Below are 22,493 nucleotides of genomic sequence, written 5' to 3'. Positions count from 1 at the left end.
ATCCTCCTTCTTCTTTTGGGACCTAATCCTATCCCAAAAAAAGAGCTGAAAACTGGAGATCAAAATTCCATTCCCAACATCCCCTCCCACCCTCACGCTGCACATCCCGCCAACACAGCACTACTGCTGCTGTTACACACTCTGGTCACTGCTACTTCCTCAGGAGAACTGTAGGAGAAAATTAATAGCTTCATGAGTCAAAAATCACTGATTGGTTCCTCTTTCTGTTCTGCTTGGAAAGGCTGTGCTCCAGTGGAGGAGGAGTATCCCTCTGGACATGGAAGCCCACTTGTAGACAGGGATTCTCCGAGTCACTCTGTTTACTGCAATTCAGTCCCTGCACACAAAATCTGATTCACTTGAGTCTATTTTACATGCACTGGCATGCTGAATGACTAATTCAGAGCTCAGTTAATTCTGTAGAGGGGTTGGTAGAGTCACAATTGCAGATTGAGTGTGTGTTGGGTCCTGCATGACATTGCAGGCTAAATTAGGAGAGCACTGACTCAAAAGGTAGCAGACTACAGAGAGAAAATAGGAGCCTCAGGAAAAAATTACAAGTGTTGCTCTCTGTGAGGCATTTCTGATCACACAATGTCACCTTTGGGACAGGAGAGCTTCTTTTGCCTCTTACCTTTTATTCCTTTCCTTTGATGGTCAGTGGTTTTGCCAACATAGAGTCTGCTTTGAATTATTTTCAACTTCTTATTGACAGGAACCTTGTATATGAACCATGTATAGACAGGTATTTCTACAATATGCAACGCAGAGCTGAGATATCTGCATTGGCCAAACAGGATCCAGCTTGTCTGGACTTCCAGGAGCACAGCCCTGCTATCCTTTCCAGGAACTGGACTGCAGCAAAGCACAGAGAGCTGTGACTGCCTCCCCACCACACAGTGTTATGCAATACAGACATACCCCTTGGGTCTGTAATGAAATCTGCTTCCACTCCCCCTCCTCAGAGCATCCAAACCACTGCTGCTGAAGTAATTTCCTTTCCCATCCCTCTGCCCACAGCATCAGAGAGCTTGTCTTGCTCTCTTGGTCTTGCATGCTGAAGGCCTTAGGTGAACTACAAAGTGCTGTAAAGCATTCTGTGGGCTGGGGTGAGCACTGTGATCATCTGTTCACCAACTTCTGGAGCACATCTGCTCACAGATCACTCTCCTCTGCTGCCAGTGGCCATAGGTGTTGGATTCAGCAACCTTAAGGGTCTTCATTGGTTTCCATGTCCCAAAAGCCCCCTCCTGCAATCCTGCACAGCAGTTCCTGCATGCCAGGCTGCCACCTCCACTTGCTCCTATTTTCCTTCTCTTCCAGTCATCTTCCTTTGTGCTTCCGCTCTTATGCCTCATCACACTGTACTTACACTTCTCTCCCTGCATCCTCCCTTCACATACTGCTCTGGGAAAATGATCCTTCCACCAGGAGTTCCCTCTTCCAATCGTTCTCTATGGCTGCATTTTCTTCTCTGAACCATTCTTCCATGAACTTTTCTTCTCTTTGTGTTTTTCCTCACACTCATTCATCTCAGAATCACAGAATCCTACAACATACTGAGTTGGAAAGGACCCATCAAGATCATCGAGTCCAACAACTGGCCCTGCCAGAGACCAGAACACCCCAAGAAACACACCTGTGCCTGGGAGTGCTGTCCAAATGTTTTCTGCACTCAGACAGGTTTGGTGCTGTAACCCCTTCCCTGGGGAGCCTGTTCCAGTGCTCAGCCACCCTCTGGGTGAAAAACCCTTTCCTGATATCCAACCTAAACCTCCATGTGCCCCTCATTTCTGGCTGCTGCCACTGCAGGACCTCTGCCCTTCCCGAGGGTCAGACAGAGAGGCTGCTTGGGGCAAGCAGGAGCTCTCTGATCAAGGGATGTGCAGCTGCCTGAGCAGCAGTGCCTGTTCCCACAGTATTTCCAAACACTTCTGGACACAGGAGGCAGTGGGGGTCAGCCAGATGAAGCCATCCTTTAGGCTGAATCTGCTCAACACTGGTGCATCTTCACCCACTGTAGGTCTACTCTGTAGGCACAAGCTCTAGAGATTCCAGAGCACACCTGCATCTCCAGACACCTTTACAGAAGTCCTCCCCAAAAGGCTCCATCTTTAGCAGCGTCAAACACAGAATATTGCAAAATAACCCTCTGCTTTAAATGACTGCTCTGAGATTTGTGAAGAGGTGATATGATTCTGCTAAGCTAGGCCAGAACATCTTTAAAATCCATTCAATGTAAAATATGTATTGATGTATTTACACTGGATGATGTATTTCTGACATTAAATTTCCATCAAAACTAGAGAAGGGCTCTGCGGTCCCCCGTTAAAACCGTGATCGATACAGCCAGCATGTTCTCTTCTCTTTTGTGGCTATCCTCCAAAAATAAGCAGCCTTGCCTGATGAATCATTTGCTCTTAGCTGAGCGTGAAGTAGCGTTACTGCTTTGCTTGTGACGTCTTTATGTTAAAGATTCTGATCAAGTGCTTTAATCGACCTGACCTTTCCGCTCTCAGCTTTTCTTGTGGAGCCAGCAGTGTTTGCTGGCTCCAAACGTTAATTCTGGGGGGGTTTGAAGGACATAATGCAGTGAGACAGCTGAGACACAGTAAATTGTCTAGCAGAGCTAAAAGCTAAAAGGGGAGGTTTCTCTCAATAGGTCACGGTGCAGGTTGCAGAGGGAAGCTTTTCACACGTTGCCTTGATTGTTGCCTTTGCACCGGCTATTCTGCACAGGAGGATGTGCGTTCTTCAAGGCAGCTGCTCAGGGCAGGGATTACAGACGTGCCATGTTTTAAATGTGAGTTCCATCCTGTGGTGTTGGAGGGTCTGACTGATTTAAAATTTTGCTTTGCTGCTGACAACAAAAGGTGAGCTGCCAGCAGCAGCACAAAAGCTCAGCCCCGCTTCCTTGCCTGCACTCAACACTCAGCATTTGCAAACTCAGGGTTGAAGCTAATTCTCTAACATGTCAACCAGTTCTGCAGGTGACAAAAGCATTTGTTCTACATCTCACCTACTGAAAAATACATGGTGTTTTTCACATCATCTTGTGATGCTGCATGGCAAATCTAGCTCTGATCTCTGCCTGTGAGGACAGAGACATAACCAGAGGCACACTTGTAAAACATTTGCCAGCAGGAGCTGCCCTTAGCCTAAAGTGCCTTTTTTTTCCCCCCCTCTGCTATTCAGTAAATACTTACTCTCCTAACACCAAAAGGAGACAGGAAAACACCTGCATATTATTAAGCCAGTGAGATATTAAGTGGCTTGTCCAAAATTAAATGAGAAATCAGAGACAGAGGACAGAGCTGAAGATGAAGCTGAAGAGGCCCAGACTTTCAGGCTGTTAATTCTGCTAAAGACAGCATCAAACCATGCTCCTGCTCAGATGATTGAAGATTATTCATGACACAAAGTAAAGCATTGTTGGATGAATTTATTCCAGCGCCACGCCTGTAGCATATTCCATCTGTGCCTCATGCCACCATGCAAGGTGGATTTTAAGGATGGATAATCTGGCTTCCTACCTTTGCTCTGTTCTTGCTCAAGCTGATAAGACAGCAGCACATCCCATGCTGCCAGGCCTGGCTAATCCAAGACAGCCAAATATTTCATCCAGCTGTATTAACTGTAATCTAGTTAATCCACAGATCACTGGGGAATGACTACAGCTTCCACCTTCCACTTCACAACAGTACCTGGGCTGTCACCCAAGGCCTTCCCAACAACAGCAGAGAGCTCTGCAGCCTCCAAATGCAAGGCTTTGATTACATAGTGAAAGCAGTGAAACAAACTCCAAAAATGTTAAAAGTCAAAAAAGTCATGGTGAGTGTCCTGTTCCCACTCACAAGATGTTTATGCTGCTTCTCTTCTTCCTCTTGACACCCTTTCTCTACTCTGTCCCACGGAGGTGTCTGAAGCTATCTGTTATTCATGGAATTGCCACATTACAGTAAAGTCTGGCCAGTACGGGATGTACTGCAGGCAGCTTCAGAGGAAGATCTTGGAAAGCTGTTTCTGAAGTATTTGAAAAGCATTAACTTTGTTCCATTAACTTTGTTAATTAGAGATGGCTAACAAAACATTAAGGTGTATGGCTTTCAAACAATTTCTTCTCCTTTTTTAGCATCTGTGCTACTTAGAATCGGGCTGTTCTTATGATCCTGGTAAACGCCCTGCACTGCTGAATGCCCTCATGTCTCATGTGGGTGTGAATACCAAAGATTAACTGTGTATTTGTGAAGGAAAAGAATACTAATTTTAATCTTGTTTTCCTAGAGCGCCTTGTCCTAATGAGAGAGCATGAATAAAACTTACCAGCCCATCACTTTCCCCTAGGAATTTTTCATGTCTAATACATCCAGCCTCTAAGGCAAACAGTTTCACCCTTATTAGACCTGTTTCATGTGCAAGTTCTCCCAGGTTCCCTATTCTTCTTTCCTATTAGTTCCACCTACACTCAGCTGTACTAGCAAATAAAACCAGCCTGTTTTTAAGGAATGAAAGATTGCTTGCTCTCTGCCCTTCGTCCTGCCTCTCTCCTCTGGGAAAGCAGAAAAATCCCCAGGAACCCTGTTTTATTCCATAAAGAGCTGATACTGCTGATTAACCTGTGCTTAAAACAAGCACTTACAAGAATGTTAGGAACCCCTTTATGAATCCTCCTGTCAGCCCAAGGAAAATGTGAAGAGTATGAGGGCTGGATTTCCAAAAGCAGGCAGGTGTCCACCCAGCCCTGGGGTGCAGTGCCTCTGGAAACCAATCTCTAGAGGGTCTCTTCTCTCAGATATAACAGAAAGTCTACTACAAGTCCTCAGAAGAGAATCATGTTACGCAGCTCCTCTTATCGACACTAATCTGTCCTTATCTCCCGCGGCCTTTTGGGATGAGCGCGGTTCTGAAGAATCACAGACCACGATAAGGGTTTTGTGCACATCTCCCAGGCTGCCACAGCACATCTGCTCATAAGGATGCTACAAATACCTAAGCCTGACAACCACTGTGTAAAACACCTCACTGCTTTTTTGGGGGATTGAAGAGCAGACATGTGTTTCATGTTCTCCAGAACCACACTGATGGGAATTTCACAAGCAAAAGCACAAGCAGAGTCAGGCTGGCTTTGCAATCTGGTTACCAGAGGACCAGAGGGCAAAATATTTTGTATACAACTGCCATCCAAAGTACTATTAACCTTGGCTTACAGAATTCAGTGTTGATAAACACTTACTGCAGGAGTATCTACCTATGATTCCAAGAAGAGGTCAGGTAATACTGCAAATACTGATAAGTGGCTGAAACATGACTTTAACAACATGTTTTTCATGTGAATAATAATGTTAATATATGCTTTAGTAACATCCACTGCCCTGAAGGGACAGAGAAAGCTAAGGGATTCATCTTTGAAGACTGATCCTCAGGGCTTAACCATCATATGTCAAGGCCATTAGGAATATAAAGGAGTCTTTACACAAGATACCTTCGTGCCTGGTCAGAGCACATTGAAAGGACTTAACTAAACTTAAAAATCAGGCCTTTAATTTCTTCTGTAAGTCTTAAGTAGGCATCCCAGTTTGTGGCATTCTCCACACAACTCTGCCTATGTCTTCCACTGGATATTTTTGATGCATCTTTGAGATTCTTTGAAAAAGTTTTCTTTGGGTTTTGTGGGTCAGTTCACATACACTGGGTTTACATTTCACTGCTATGCTAACAGTAAATTTGTTTGGTCACAAATTTCCCTGGATGCAGTTTAATTTCCCCCAACATAAACACCTATAGTTTGTCTATCATGATGTCTCTCTCTTTTATACATTGTATTTAACTGCATTGTGTTTATCTGCAGCTGATCAATAAGCAAAAACAGATTGTTGACTTTTATTCCACAAACAAAAATAATCCAAAAGATACAAAGTCTATGGAAGGTTTGCAATCTGCTAAAAAACAAACAGTAAATCTTACAAAAATAAAGCCAGCTATAATCTAAAACAGTAAAATTAAGAAGAGCCCAAAATTTCAATTTCCTATTCTTGACCTCAAAATAAACAAGGCTACTGGCACAAACTCAGGCATTTTTGTTGGGTTTAGAATACACTACCATGTACTGGCTGATTTAACATATTGGGGAACTGTCTGGGGACTAGTGAGAGATCTTCTTCATCAACAGTGTGGATAACAGAAAAAAATGTAGCACATCTGTATCAACGATTACTGTGGGAGACCAAGCTTCTGAACAGAGTTGTTGAGATTTTAGGTTATCATCTGCTAAAAATATTAAATCTCACAGTGGAACTTTTCTTCAAACTGGACCTGAGACTGTATTTCAAAGTTCTACAAAATTCTGATGCAAAGACATTAAACCATTTCACTGTGGTAACATTTGAGTCATCTCAGTTCTCTAACGTCAAAACATTATCATAGAACATATCAAACAGAGTACTAAGATATCACTGGAACAAAATGGGTATGGTAAATTGACATTCTTTACTTTGCTAAAATGATGTTTCTATATTGTCAACAAGAAGGTAGAAAAAGCAAATCATCTTTTCTTTCAAGCAGACACTTTCCTGCAAACCCTTTAATTTTTGACAAAACTTCATTCTTCGAAAGGAAGATTCTTTTGTCAGAACTGTTCTCAACTGTCACATGCTTTGAAGTACACAAGAATTAAACAAGGAACATGGCCTCCCCATAGTTGAATGTTTGAGTGACTCTAAATTCCCACATTTCTTACCAATTCCCTTGAGCTAATTTGCACAGCTGTGAGTTACACTGACTGTATGAGACCTGCTTCCCATTCTTCCAAAGGAAGAATGCAAATCCCTGCTCCAGAAATCCTGCTTGAATAGGGCTTGATAACATCTTTCCAGGAAGGAACTCCTCTTTAAGCAATGGCTTTTAAACTTATGACCTGCTCTATATATTTAGTACCCTGTTTAGCATGCATGCATGCAAGGTACCAACTGATGCCTCCAAACCCAACCCTGCAAATGCAACTTGGGGTGGCCCTGTGCATGGTTAGGGTGATGATCTTTGTGGGTTCCTTGTAATTCAGGATATTCTATGAGTCTATGAGCTCATCACCCACACACAGTCCATGGAGTGCCCACACAGACTGCCCAGGAGGATGTGTAGTGCTCCTGGATACAGCTGTGCTCCTCCAACAGCCCAAATGTTCCCAGGGCTGGCCCCTAAACCCAAAATACCTTACAGGGACTCCTGGATCCTAGTTAAACACTGAGATAAGTGACTAGGAACCTAAAAAGCTCTGCTGCTTTGCTGATCCATACTGTACAGTTCTGATGTTTAGCAACACAATAGCACAATGTGCAGCACAAGACAGGCAGGAGGATTGCAAGGAAACCTGGCCCTGGTAAAAGCAAATACATGGGGCTCAGCTCTCCTGAAAAATATAATGCCAGTTCCAGAGGGAGAACATGCAAAAACCCAGCCCTGAGCAGGAAATGATGTGGGTTCTGTCTGTCCCTGTCAAAGAGCTGTGTGGGCTTTTTCTCCTGCAAATAGTTCTGCAGTATCTAAAAAAATAACTTAGCCTCTGTGTTCCTGACATTTGAGTCTTATAAGGAGTATTTCTGAACTGTGGGGAGGAGATCCAGCTGGAGGGGAGGTGAGAATTCAAGTGTTCCTATCAGCAGTCTGTAGCCAAGCTCTGAAAATTATGTTCTATTCTGGCTCTTTATCCTCACCTAAATAAACTCACCAACAAGACTAAAGCAAAGAATTTTTGTAAACATCATGAAAAATTAATGGCTTGAGACAGGCTGTTTTATTAGGCCTGGTTGATTTATTAGTTCCACCAAACTGGTAGAACTGGTAAAGCTTTGAGATGTTCTGACAAGAACTCAGAAATCCATATGTTAAATATGGTGAAAATTAGGTTGGGAACCTCCTTAGTATATGTGTATGGGCTATACTGCCAGAATTGTTTTAGGGGAATTTCCCTTCTGTGACACCTTTTGCTTCCAGAGTCAGCCAGGAAGAAAAGTACAGCATCATAGCATGTCTCAGACTGGGTCATTTTCTGTTTGGGATCAGGATCAGATACATCCTTCTTCACCACAAAAGCAGATAACTGCCATCTTCCTTGCTCTCCGTGGTCAAATAACACACCAATTTCTCACAGATATGCATAAAACATAAATTAAACCCTAGAGATATGAGGAGCCTTCAAACATGTCACAGGGGCAACGTGGAGAGGGGATGAAACCCCCCCTGAAATGCCTGGTCACAACAAGTATTTGCCAGTTGCAGTGACTGACTGGCACAGGGGAAAAGGTGTGGGCACCAACATTGGTTTGGAGGAAGGAGATTCTGTGTGGATACCAGGGAAAAGCTGTGAGAGGGTGCACAGGACTGATGCAAAAGGACATGGCCAGCTTTAAGGGAGACTTCCCCCTTACTTAGCCACAAAGCCTGGCTTTGGCCCCATCATCTCATCCAGCAACAAGGTACCAACAGCTGCTTCCTGTGGATCCTGCTGGCACAACCTGCTAGATCACCCCTGAAAGCACAGAAAACATCCTCTTTAAAAATCATTGACAGCCCAAGACGCGATGGTAACAGTATTGTATGCGTCAGCTTTTGGGATCGTTGTTGTAAAAGGTTACAGAAGGGATTTGGGTTAATGGAGGTAATCTGTGATTATCTGATGCAACAGATTGCTCTGCCAGTGACTCATTCCTTCTGCCACAATGTACTGTGGGCTGCAGCTGCAAATAGCGAGCAGGATGGAGCTGGCTCCCAAGCTGAGACTGTCCCTGCTGTTTGGAGAAACCCCTGAAAGAGGGGGTGCCAAGGCATTGCAGGTGTGTGACAGCCTGGCACAGCTTTCCTGAGGGGAGTGGGCTGTACAAGTGTACTACAGTCACTCATTCACAGGGGTTACTATAGCTACCAGTTGAAGGACAAAAAGCAGAACTAAAAAAAAAAAATAAAATTTAGGAGGTAGAAGACAAAGAACAAGGAAACTTGCAGAGCAAAGGCAGAGGGTTCCTCTGATTAGCTAATGAAGTGCTTCAAAAGCAGTGACTGAAAAATGAGGCTTGAAGGTTGCATGGTGTGAGCGTCAGATGATGCAAGCAGCTGGCCCAGCTCGGCTGCCTCTCCCACCCACCCGGCCGTCTTAATAAACACAAAACAGAGCTCAGTGCCAGGATGGATTAACTATTTCCTCATGGCTCACACAGTCCTGCACTTCCACTGCCTCTCACTGCAGCCCTGGGTCCAGAACTGAAACAAGGTATTGATTTGGGCCATTAGCCCCCTGAGAGCAGTGTGGCAGCAAAGATGCTACCACCAGGGACTCGAGGAGAGAGCAAAAACCAAGTACTGTCACAGCCTGGAAGATGAAGCAAGAAGAACAAACAGCACCATGCAACAATCCCACACCACCCACACCTCCCAGTGGAAAGCCCCTGCCTCTGGTCTGGATGCCCAAGGTAGCCCAAAGCACCAAAAGCAGCTGCAGCCAGGGATAGACACTTCTAATATGTACCTAAATCTAAATAAATGCATGATTCCCACTCACATGCCTTCCTGATAGCCAGCTGTTCCCTTTGCTTGCTGCTATCGTCACTCAGAGATAAATGTCACTGCCTGGGACAGCTTCTTAGCAATTTTTATTACAAAGCATATACATTTGGCTGGTGGTGGGCAAGAGCTAAGCCTTTGAGTAAATAAAATACTAGGAGAGCTCTCAGGGAATGACAGAGAACAGATATCTGTGGGGTCTTTACCCTGGCTCTGAAAGCCAATAATGGCAGGAGGTCAGAGATCAGCGGCTTAATTGTCCAGTGAATTAATGGTGACGAACGTCTGCTTCCCCTCTTGTTAAAACTGACACCAGATATTTCAGAGAAAGCAGAAGGACACTTGGCTACAAAGGAATGTTTTGATGGCTGAGGCTGAGATTGTTGCCAGCCCCAGCCCGTCAGAGCAGTGCAGGTCAAACGAAATCACTGTAGGAAACTGCTGCTGACTCCAGCACAAACCAGAACCTTCTGGGCCCAGTCAAGCAGACACAGATTACCCTGCTCACATTGGAAAGAAAGATTGTTTGCTTGTATTTAATAAAAAAGTCAGATCTAGAGCTTTGAATATGCAAGCATAAAAAATAATAATAATAAAAAAAAAATTTGGAGGAGTGGGAATTGCACCATAAAAATCAGCCTGTGCTTGTTTCCTCTCATTTTGAAAAAAAATAGAGAGCAACAGGAATAAATAAAATTACCAGAATATATTACAAAATGCAAAACAAATTCTGTACATCTTCACTCTCCAGAAAATTTCCCTCTTTCAGTGTCCTGCACAACCCTGGTTCAACAATGCATCTCTTAGTGGAAATTGTCATCATGGGAGGAGTAAGGAAACTGGGAAATACATGGGGACCACTTTCACCCAGTTAGTGACATTTTCTGAAGCTGGCTAATACTTTTTTATTGAAACAACTTCCACAGGGAAGAATGAGATCTACTTGTTTATTTTCTTCCTGTTGCTTAATCTTATTTCTATTCAGATCTTCATGTGTAGCTGTAAGAACAAGGATGAAAGCTTCCCTTTGTTTTAAGGTGGTTATGCTAGTTTTGAGCTGTTGTGAAAGAGACTTTAGGGCACATCTTTCCCCTTCATCTGAATATATGTGAACCCCTCTGGTGTTTAATTTAAGCTTCACAAACAAGGAACAAGCACTTTTTGAGTATTAAAAAACACAGTTTCAACTTATCAGTCAGTTTTTGAAAACCATAACATGACTTCTTACGTGGCAAGTAATCCCCCTCATTATGGGACATGCTGATACCTTTAATTAACAGTGGTAATATCTAACACCGTTAGCAAGGATGTGTAACACTGAATGAGGTGACTAAAGTCTAAGTATTCTTTCAGCAGTGTTTTCTACAGGGGTCATGACAACCACGGAACAGCCACACTGGGTTTCAAGTCAATCCATGTGTTCAGTCTCTGCCTGAGCTAATTATAACGGTGCCTTTAGCATCACTGTCTTTAAGTGTCTGCCAGCATGTCCCTAACAAACCACCAGGTCCATGTTTTCCTAGCCCTGACAGAAGAGTCTGATTATCAGGTCAGAGTTAATTCATCTCCAGTGCCAGGCTTCCATCCCACATGAATCCAACTTGCTGAACTTCAATTACCAACGGAGAAGTTCATGACAAGACATCACTGAACAGTAGATTTGTTTGCTCCTTGCTTCTGTCCCTAACCATTACCCACAGGAGGAAGGCTGCTGGGTCCTCGAAGGCTAAAAAGACTTAACATGGTCCTCAAGGGCTAAGGGAGGCATCTGGCTCAGCATTTCCAGCATGAGGACAGTCTGACCTTCGCATGGGCACCAGACAGACAGCTGTCCCCATGGCCCACGTCCTCCCAGCTCAGCAAAATCAACAGAGGGGCTTTTGAATCAAAAGTCTGTGAGCTGCAGCTTTGGGAAGGGCAGTGCTCAGGGTGCAGCCCACACAACCTGTAACATGCTGGTGGCACAGAGCAGAGCACTGCAATGCCAGAGGAGTGACTGGGCATAAAGCCAATTGCATGGAGTGTGATTCTGGAAAATGAGGTCTGTGTACTGCCTGTGTGGCACTTGGAGTCACTCTAGAGCTGCACAGATCTACAAGGAAGTCACACTCTCTGCAGCAAGAAACACTTGCTGTTCAGGTGTTTTATGAAATCCATTTTTCAGGCTTGCTATTACCGTTCCTTGTCAGGTGTGAGGGCAGAGAAAAGAAATTCAGCTATTGCTTGAGATAATATTCTGATTTTCAAACTCATAAGAGAAAAACCCCAAGCAGCTAGCCAGAAAATCCCAGCCTCCTTATCTCATCCAACTGCCCCAGTGATGCAACACGCTGTGCTGAGCAACACGGCAGCAAACACTGATCTTCGTGTCTAAGCATCTAAGCCCAAGTGGCACATGTGCTATTTTAGCACCTCTTGGGACCATTCTGGGAGATAATGTAATTAATATTATCCTGGTGATGGCTATTTACCACATCCCACTGGGAAACTGCAATCTGTGCTTGTGGAACTTGAACCCAATTAATACCCACTTCCTACCAGTTTCAGGTGTCTCCTAATTTGAAGATACATTTACAGACAAAACAGGTCAGTAACTCTTCCCACTGAGCCAAACAGCATCTTAATCACTCGTGTTTAATAGGAAACAAATGACTGAGCACTGATAAAGTTCACCATTATGCTTTTGAGGAAAAGAAAAGTGACTACAGAACAATCTGATAACAGGAGAATTTGCTTCCTGTGTAACTTGATATTTATAAAACCTCTCAGTAAGGGGGCAAAAAGGAAATAATTTCAGCTGGCTGAAGTTAACATTCCAAACTACTTTCTTTAAAATGACAACACAATCAGGACCCCAGCTGAAAACAGTGCTTATGGGAAGAAGATGCAGAAGCAAGAGGAGGCAGGGAGGCTCCGTGGCGCGGGCTCTGCGGGTGCCTGTGCACATCTCACGCACAGCACAGAGCCACCCTCAGCCTCCCCAGCAGCAGCAGGACACATGGGGTGTCAGGGCAGCAGGTGGAAGCAGGATTGTCCTGCCTCAGCTTTCCACCTTCGATGGAATGACTGGATTTAACAACCCCCATCTGTCTCCAGCAAACATAAAGTGCCTCCACAGGTATGAAGACCTGGGATTTTTTCTCAAGGTAAAGGCTAGACTTTCAGTCTTACTTGGATCTTCAGTTATTTTCTATGCTTTTCTATAGTTAATCCTCTGGAAATGCAGGCTGTGATTTCCCTAAAGCCTGACTACTGTCTCAAGAGCAGAACTAGCTCTCAACCCCAACAGCCTCAAGTCCAGCACCTACAACTCTGACTGACTTTATCAGGAGCCACAAATTCCAACAAGCCCCTTGTGAGAGGGAGGGATAAGGGCCTGAACTGAGGAGTCCCCTCTGCACAAAACTGTAAGTGCAGAGTGTTTCTGGAGTAAGTGCTGTTTTCCAAGCCTTCCTGGTATGGAAGTTTTTAATGGGAGTATAATGTGGGAGATGTAGAAGAGTGCTTACAGTGACAGTAAAAATAAATTATTTGTATTTTATGCCTAAAAAGGCAATGTTCTAAATTATTTTAAAAAAATCTTTATCTCCCAGAAGCAGAAAAACAAAGATGGGGGAAAAAAAGCCTGGTAGAAGGTGCATCTATTTTGTTTCACGTTTTCCACGTTAGTAGATGATAAAGCCATTTGCACTTTGCTGCCTTGGCTTCAGATATCAACTGAAATATTTCTGAGTTGCTTTTAAAGTACATAAATAAAAATAATAAAGCCAACACAACCCTTGGCTTTTCAGCAGTGCCCTCTACTTAAAGACATAAAAGCATTTTGCAAATAAAAAATAGCAAAAGCTTTTCCAGCTTAAATATTAATTTTGCCCTCACATAAATTAGCATGACTTTTACAGTCCTGTTGAGACACTCCACATGTGCAACTGGGAAAAGAAATTATCACAGGCAGTTTAAATGCCCAGCTTTTTATTAGGAAAAAGAAAACCAAAATAAAAGCAGACCCATTCTTCTTGAAAAGTTTTCCATTTGATATTGTCAGAGGACATAAGAGAACTAAGGCTGCTTGATGCTAGCAGGAAAAGCATTCTTAAGTTTGTTTTAAGCTGCCCAGCTCTGGAGAGAGAACAGACACAGGTGAGGATCCTCTCCACCAACTCCACATGGCTGGTCACTTGTCCAGGGGGTTGCACAGCACCTTCCTACTGCTGAGAGAACAAGCAGCTGGAGAAAGCAGAAAGATCTGCTGAGAAAATCCTGACACTTGCCCTTTACCAGACATCCAATGGCACCAATGTTTAATCACTTGCACTGCTCACAGGACAGCTTAGCATTTGCTTTTCTGCAATGCCTGGAGGCTGACAAATTCAGGACCTCGTTGTACGAGGCAACACATGAACACAGATCCCATCCCCAAAGAGTTTCCAGCCCAGCACAGCAGCCAAAAGCACTCCCCATGACATCCTGAACCCGTTGCTGTCACTGGGGATGCTGACTTCGCCTTCAGCAAGGGTTAGGATTTCATCCCCTGTGGCTTCAGGGGGTCACAGTTTTCCCACTCACCAACACAATTGCTTTCTGAGGAAGGCCCATTTTTCAAAATGGGGTGGTATTACTGAGAAAACATTAAAAGTTGCCAGGAACAATCAAGGGCTGTAAATGCACTGTTGTCCAGAGCTGACTGCATTTCAAACAGATTCAATAAAAACATGACGATGGAAAGAACATTGAAAAATTAAGAGCAAGTCAGACCAGGTGTTTCCCCTCACTTTCACCCTGACATTTCTTGTCTTTCTGTCTTCTGCCCATCTCTAATGCCCATCTCTGCCCATTAACTACTTATTTTATTTTCCAGTTTTGTCCTCTTCTCACCTCTTGTTGACTGTCAGCCTCTGATGACACCTTCTATCTCTGACCTGTTCCAAACTGGACTGCTACCCCTCCACATCCTTCCTACTCTTGAAAGCAACCCTAGGAACAGGGGCTTGGAGCCTCTTGCTCTTCTCTTCCCTCGTTTCAGGGAAATGCCTCAAGGAATGGACTAAAACAGGCATGCAGCCATCTCTGAAGAATAAAACACCAAGGATTTTCCATTTGAAATCACAGTCCTGTTCATCCTCTTCAGGAGCTGACACATTAAGACAACTGAATAGGAGAAATTTATGGCAATTCGCTCACACGCACTCAAAAAAAAAAGAAAAAAATAAAAAAAAAAAAAAAGGCTAAGATTAGGACTTTGGTCTTGTCCTGAAATCCAAGAGAGATATAACAGCAGATGTCTTTCATCTATATGACCTTTTCCACTAAGACAAAAGAAAGACAGGATATTAAATCACAGTTTAAGATTTTTATGACTGTTGGCAAGCATTTATTTATTATGGGTTTGTTTGTTTTGGGACCTTGTTTTTAGGCAAAGTGTTATTTTTTGTACTTTTCATGGAACTCCAACTGAAATACCGTAAAAACATCTGAGACAAATTTCTTTTGGGTTTGCACATTTTCAAAGTCACAGGCTGACTCCCCTTCCAACTCATGTTGCTCAGACCAGTGTGTTTGAACCAGAACAACCACATGACACGAAGACTGCAATCATTTTTTCACAAAGTCATGGGAAACCTTGATGGTGTGTGCCATCATCATGTGAGGGGGACAGCAAATCCTTTAACCAGCAGATCTAGCTCAGGAAACATGCTCAAAAGCTGTACCATGTCCAGTGAAAATCCCTCAGTGACTACAGTGGGGAGCACGTGGTGACAGCAGGACACAGCACAAGGAATGTGGGAGAAAACACAGATTAATTGCATTCGTCTTCTTAATTTGCTTACACCCTTGGCTGGAGAGGAGCTTTCCCCTACCATGCTCAGTTTACCTTACAGATAACTAAGCAGACAGGAGGATAGGGATGGTACCAGGAAAGACAATCCAGGTGAAAGGACATTAACCTCAGACTCAGGGAGGATTAGTTTTAAGTCCTTTTCTAGCAGAGATTTCTCACATTACTTTAGGCAAAGTTAGGCTGTGTAAACACCTTGTGAAAGTAAGGGCTCTGTGATCACAGATGGAGATGGCTGAAGCAGACACAGGTCTGTCACCCAGCCAGGGACTGTTACCCTTGGAGAACAGCAGGTTTAATGGGCTGTGCTCCTGATTCACAGCTGCTGAAACTCCCATTGTCCCAACAGGCTCTGATCCCTGCCTGCAGGTTCATCCCACCTAAAGCTCCACAGCATCTCAACTCTGAGCCCTTCATCTTGACCTCAATCAGTTCCCAGCACATAACATACACCCAGAGCATTTCCTAAGCCTCCCTTTGATATTGATGGCTGTAAATACATTAAAGACTTAAAAACTCTAAAGCTTGATAGAAATTTTCAGTGAAACATTTTTCCCTCAGAAAATACCAATCAGCCAAAAGTAAATGTTTCACAGATGTGTCACTTCTGATAACATTTTATTTTTAAATGTAGGAAACTTAAAAGGTCCTCAGTAAGATTAAAACAGTATTTCAGCTTCTTATTCCAAACTATTTTACCCCTTCAAAATACTAAATTATGTCATAAGGAATAAAATAAAGTTGTTGTTACCATTTATTCCCAAATAAAACATATAGGCTGAGTTCAAACATTTTTCTCCCTCAGATTTATTTCAGAGCACATTAGAAATGTTTGTATTCCTTTTGTCTTAGAATAGAAACATTTTCTTGAAATTTGGGAAGGAAAACAAACAAACAAGCAAAACCCCAAAATGGGACAACAGCAAAACCTTTGGCCCTCAAAACCTCCCCAAGGCCCTCAGCTCTTGCAGTCGTGAGGGCAGGTAAGGACAGGCTGGAACTCTGCGTGTTCTTTCTGAGTGACTAAAACACAACATGGGCCAAATGCAACCACATGATACTTCCAAAACGAGAACACATATGGCTGAGCATTTCTGAAAAGTCAAAATCTGCTCGCACCGAAATCAATGGGCGTTTTACTCTTGACTTCTTGGAAGCAGGGTTAAGTCAACACCGGGTGAGACGGGAAAATCCCAATCAGAGATCAAGCACAGCGTTCCCCCTGAAGATTATTCATAAAGTGTGTGTAGACGTCACAAGAAAACAGAAGGTGCTACAGTGCTGTTATTTTTAAGCTGAGGGTGAGAAAATAGGCAGTGAAGCGTAGAGCAGAACTTCATACGTTGCTTTGTCACTAGTCTTGTTAAGGAGCTCGGGGAATTTATTTTAGGGAGAAAAAAATCGTAGTTATTTCTGCTTCTTCCATTCAGAACAGACTTAATTTTACATGAACTTTTACAGGGTCTTCGAATACTTCTGTATTTTCTGAAGGTACTTCTTTTTGAATGCGGTTTTTCTATGAGCCACCCCATTTTCAGAATCACTAAAAATGCCCAAGAATACTTCTTTAAACTACCTAGAAGAAATCAGAATTTATATTCAGAATTTAAATCAGGTCCTAGCTGCCTGCAAAGCTTTTGCAGAATTATGTCTTCCTTCTTTTGCAAAGAGCAATCAATTTGGAGAAGCTGGGGCAGTCACTGAAGTGGATCACAGGGAGCATCTGTGCACAAAAAAAGGAAGACCAGTTCTAATCAGCAGCATTGCAGGACTGTAATTCTTGAGCCCAGGCATGAGCAATTATCAGTGTGAGAGCATAATTTATTCCTTGTAGTCAGACACGAGATGGACATCCCATTGGGCACCAGTTAGATTGTTACAGTCATTTTAGAAAGCTTAGCAATACCACTTACCATGTATGAAGCAGCACTAATGGCAGGCAGCCTGAGCCATCAGATGAGTTTAATGAAGGGATTCACTAAGTTAGCACTGCTGTCATCATGCAGGAGGGCAAAAATCCTGGCATGTAAAAGGAAGTACAGCAGCTTCTTCGACTTCCATACTTGAAATCTTCCTCTGCTTGAAATCTCTCAACTGACATACACACCCTCATCCATGCAAACTTTTAGAGTATGATGCTTGATTCACCACAAGAAAGGATATATAAGAAAACTACAGGATTTCAACAGCAGGACCTTAGATCTATACCTAATCTAGCTGATGGCACACAGGAGCAATCCTGTCTCCATTATAATTAAAAACACTCACACGCCACCTGTCTGACAATTAACAAAGCAAAAACCCAGAAACTTCTCTCTGTATCTCACAGTCAGGATTACAGCCTCCATCTCAATAAATGCACTGGCAGTTCACAGTTTGTAAGCGACAGAGCCTGACCCAGCAGCTGGGACCTTCCCTGGCCATCCGCTCGGGATGACGTTCCCCAAGAGCCATCCCTTCCTTCCCTGTAGCTGCTTTTCCCATCCCAGCCCTGACCAGCCTCAGCCACCCGGCTTATGAAGCTGGACAAAAGCAGCCACTCAGTGTGGCTTGGCCGAGGTGTAAAATGTATCAGACAGGAATTTGGGTTTGCTCAGCCCAGCAGTCCCAGGTGCAGCTGCGACACCCGCAATTAGGGCTTGCGGAGAACACACATCGTTACGGCTTCACCCTTGGGCATTCACCAAAAGAGAGATTTGCTTTTCTAATTGGCTCAATATTTTGAGAAGGTAAATGGTGAATAATAACAGCCTCGGCAGGAACATGAGATGGGATGAAAGCAACACACACTCTCCGTTTACGCTCCCGGCTTCGTGGCGTGAGCCACATGTCGATTGACTTCCAGCCCTGGGAGGAAAATGTCCTGCAGAAGACATCTCTCCTCCCTCACAGGACCCTGGGGAGCACCCAGGGATGCCTCTCCTGGCTTTGGTCACCTCAGCTGGCTTTTGGCGTCAGCGAACTATGCTGAATTTCTGTGCCGCTACAAACCTCATTTACAGAGTGATAAGTTCCCTGCAGAGTTAGGAACTCACTTCCCTTATTGCAGAGAAGAAATAAACAGTTCTTTGAGGGGAATGGCAGTGTTTAATTTGCATGGGTTGGATACTGTTCCAAAGTTTAAGATAGGTAAAATGTTAATTTCTGCAAAGCACTTCCTCAGCAAAAGCAGCTTTATAAATGCAATTCGATAAAAGCAGTAAATCTAATATTTTCTTCTGAGATTCCTAAACCCATATGCTCAGTCCCCTCAAATACAAGGAGAAAAATCAAAATAGCAACATCCATCATGACATGAAATAACTGGTCACACTTAACCTCTGATAATTCAGCCATGAGGAGTACCTTTTGCTCATACTGCTCATGCAATCTATAAATATCACTGAGGCCACCGGTGGCTGAGCTGCGGAGTTTAACCTCTGGGTTGCTGTTTTAAATGTGCTGGGCTATGAGCACAGCATGCTGCAGACACTGACTGCTGCCTGGGTTCAGGGCTGACAGATGTCCCTTCCCAGAGCTGGAGAGGGGGATGAATGAATGAAATCCTCCACACCATTCATGGCTGCCAAACAGCTCATTTTTAAATGCAACCGAGAGTCGCATCCTTCCACCGCCTGCTGATACAGCTCCAAATGCTTCTCCTGCAGTCGGTCTACCTTTTTATTTTTCTGTGCATGCCTTTGTTTCAAGTCTTTTTTGCTTTTGTGCAAAAGCCTGGAGCCTTCTCGCCTCAATGCCAGGGACATAATTCTCCTGTTTGCAGGGAGGAGCATGACCTCAGTCTTCTGCTCTCCCCGAAAGAGCGAATCTTCCATTGACGTCAAGGGCTCTGCACACAGAGGGAGGGAGATAAGCATATTGGAGGCAGGATCTGCTTCGTGAATGAGAATTTTGCTGTAGGAATTTACAAGCCTCTTGCAGTCTCCTCTCTTGATTAAAGCCGGCGGGATTATTTCACAAATTCAGCTGCTGAGCTCCGGCTATTGGAAATCTGTCTCACACAGGGATCTCTGCTGTTAACCCATCCCAGCTGCTCAGACAAGCCAAAAACCACCATTATCTGAAAAAAGCATGTCAGATGTAGAGGGGGTTGTGTCAGAGGGGAGCTGCTGACACTTCTCTGTATGGCATCTCACACCTGTGAGCCCTGAGGAGCTCTTAGAAAACCTGCATCCTGCTTGTATTGCAGATTTTAAGCAACATGGACCTGTGGGTTAAATTAGGAGGGGTTATACCCAGCCTTATGCATCCCTCTCTGAGGGAGAAGATGGGGCTGTCCATGGGGCTCAGCACAGATGAGCTCTGTGTGAGTCAGCAGCCAGGGCAGAGCAGGCACACTGGGAAGGATCCCTGGGAGCAGGGCTAGCTGAGAGCCCCTGCCCATCAGCCTGGGCACAAAGCCACCCCAGCGTGGCACTGCTGCTCACATGTCTGCAGCAAACCTGGACTGTGGGGTCAGGGACCTTTGGATCGTGTTCTGCTCCATGTGCAGATGGGCCCAGGGTCAGCAAAGGGCTGACAGCCTCCTCTGCCAGCAGCTCCTCCTCTGCACTGGAGCTTCCCAGTCTCACCTGGCTCCTCTGGGACACCAGAACTGCGAAGCAGCCTTGAGCTGCCCTGTTTGCACACACCACAGCACCCTCAGAAACACCCCCAGAGAGGACAGCACTCTGCACGAACGCCAGGCTTTTGAGCAAAGCTGCTTATTACAAATACCATTACAACAACACAAACCAACAGCACAATCTGATTACACCGTGGTGTACATTTAACCAGGATTATCTGATCCTACGTTTGTGTGCAAGCTTTCCCCTACTCTCACGCACAAGGCTGTTTCACATTTATTTTTATCCTGTTTTGCAGGGCTTTGGTTGCATACCTTTGGAAGGTATGCTTTACCTTCCTTTACCATGTGCCACCTCTGCAGGTGTTGCAGCTGTAAAGTGATAATGGCTGCACATCAACAGCAAGTTTTGGTCACAGACAAGAGAAAGCAGAGGTTTGAAAAGATGCATGCATAATAGTTAAAAATGCCAACTTTCTGCAGCAGAATTTGAAGGGAAAGGACTGCTGTCAGTATGTCAGCAATACGTACAGTGATCTTCATGGCTGCACTGCTATACCTGGTGGAACACTGTGGTAGGAATTTATGTAGGTAGGAATGAGGTCTAGGTAGGACACCTGAAGATGCCCCTCTGTACAGATGGTGCATCACTTTATAGAATTTAAGAAATATTAGTGACTGTACACTTAAAGGCCGAATGAATGCTTTGTGTGACCTCTCAGGCTTTCTGCTGTTACACCCCAGCACAGCTCACCCTGCCCATGCTGTCAAAGGCTGGAAGGGCTGGGGAGAGGGGCCGATTTATGGGTGAATCATGCTCCACAAAGCAAAAAAAAACAACAAAACCAACCCAACAAAGTCCCCTTGTTTAAACAAAAGGTAAACAACGTGAATGAAATGTGAATGGACAGAAAATTATGAATTTCCTTACCAGCTCAGCCTACTTCAGGGTCAAAGCTCATTCACAAATGTTTTTGGCATCACAAAGGAAGAACAAGATACCCACTTGCAGCCAAGACCCTCCTCCTTTCCTGTTTTCCTGCAGCCTCAACAGAGCAGGGCAGGTATGTTAGAACAATATAGGAAATTACCAGCTTTGATATACATAAGACAATGATGATGTGGTTTGCAGATAACTCACACAGGCAGCTGCAAGTTACTGGTTAAGGTTTCCCAGCCTCGATCACAACATTCGGTCATTGTTTCTGCTTGATACTTCACACAGCAACCTTTGAAAATGCCTACTGAAGTGTTTAATATGAAGCTGGGGAAGAGACAAAGGATAGATCATATCCTGACGTACAAGATCTCATTTTCTTTTTCTTACTCTTCCTACGCAAAACCACAAACTTTATAATCATGATAGTACCAGGGTTTTTCAAAGCCTTCATACAAGAAATGGGACTCCCTGCCAAAAAGGCTGCAGCAGTGAGTTTGCCAGGTTGACTGCCCTTACACTCATTTTTTATTATTTTCAGCCATTAGGTATTGCTTTATACCTTCCCAGCATATTAGAACATAATTAGAAGTCCCAAAAAAACAAGGAAAAAATATGTTGAAGTTTCAGTATGATTTTCTGCAGTATTTTTTCTCTAGTTATCTCCTTTTTTAAAAAAAATAGGGCACATGTGAACTTCCAAAATATTCTGATCAAGAAAATTAAGGCATTTCCTCCAGTTCTCCTTCTTTTTCCTCTCCCCTTAGGATTTCAAATAAATTGCTGGTTGTCTAAATGCCAGGGGAAATCAAGAATTAAAATACAGAGCCATTCAAAACATCCTCAAGACCGTAGTCTGACACTGTGGTTTCTGTCAGTGACCACACTTTCATCTTATTGGGATGCCCTTGAAAAAACCTCCTGCTGTCGGAAGCAAAACCTGTGCCCAATTCATGGAATACATGAATGCAGTATAAACCCTCACAGGCCAAGAAATTCCAGAGACACCGCAAGGATTAGCTGTGATAACATCTTTTCCCATAATATTGAATGGCAGCAGAAATAAAAGACGAATGTTTTTAACATTTAAAAACCTGGGGCCAGCCCCTGAAGGAGGGCAGTGTGTGTGCCACTGCACGGGAAGAAGCTGCCCAAAAGCTGGCTTGTCTCAGAGTGGAAAAGTCTGCCTCAGGTATGGAGACCTCAGGAGGGCACAGAGCCTTCACAGCAGCACAGCTTCATTGCTTTGACACTTCTTGCACCCCAGCCATCAGACCTGTGCTTCAGCACACCATGGCACAGCAGCCCTTGGGATGCTCAGTTCCTTAGGAAGGGATCAGCACAATGAAGATCCAGGGAGGGGAAGCTTCAAAACCATGCTGTAACCACCTTCACATTTTCTTTCTGCTTTAAAAACCCCTCAATCACAGGTGACATCCTGTTTCCCAAGAACACAGCAGATGCAGATAGTGACAGCTGGAGGGACAGGGTGTCAAATGGGGTCTTCGTTGAATTAAAGAAATCCCGTAAGTAGCTTGATTGGTTACACTTTTTGTATTTCAACCAGAACTCTTGGCAGGGTTTCCCCCAGCTTCTCTGCTCAC

At 44.0% G+C, this 22,493-nt stretch overlaps 1 protein-coding gene across 1 annotated transcript in view; it reads right to left on the bottom strand.

Moving 5' to 3' along the window:
* Positions 1 to 22,493, bottom strand: part of GRK5 (G protein-coupled receptor kinase 5) — a 154,571-nt gene that overhangs the window by 92,971 nt on the left and 39,107 nt on the right. The window lies entirely within an intron of this gene.

The sequence above is a fragment of the Pseudopodoces humilis genome, chromosome 9 (assembly GCF_049639895.1).
Source record: "Pseudopodoces humilis isolate 2021_Gansu_Grassland_sample_001 chromosome 9, ASM4963989v1, whole genome shotgun sequence".
Classification (NCBI taxonomy): Eukaryota; Metazoa; Chordata; class Aves; order Passeriformes; family Paridae; genus Pseudopodoces; species Pseudopodoces humilis.
This window is presented reverse-complemented; position numbering and strand designations above follow the sequence as displayed.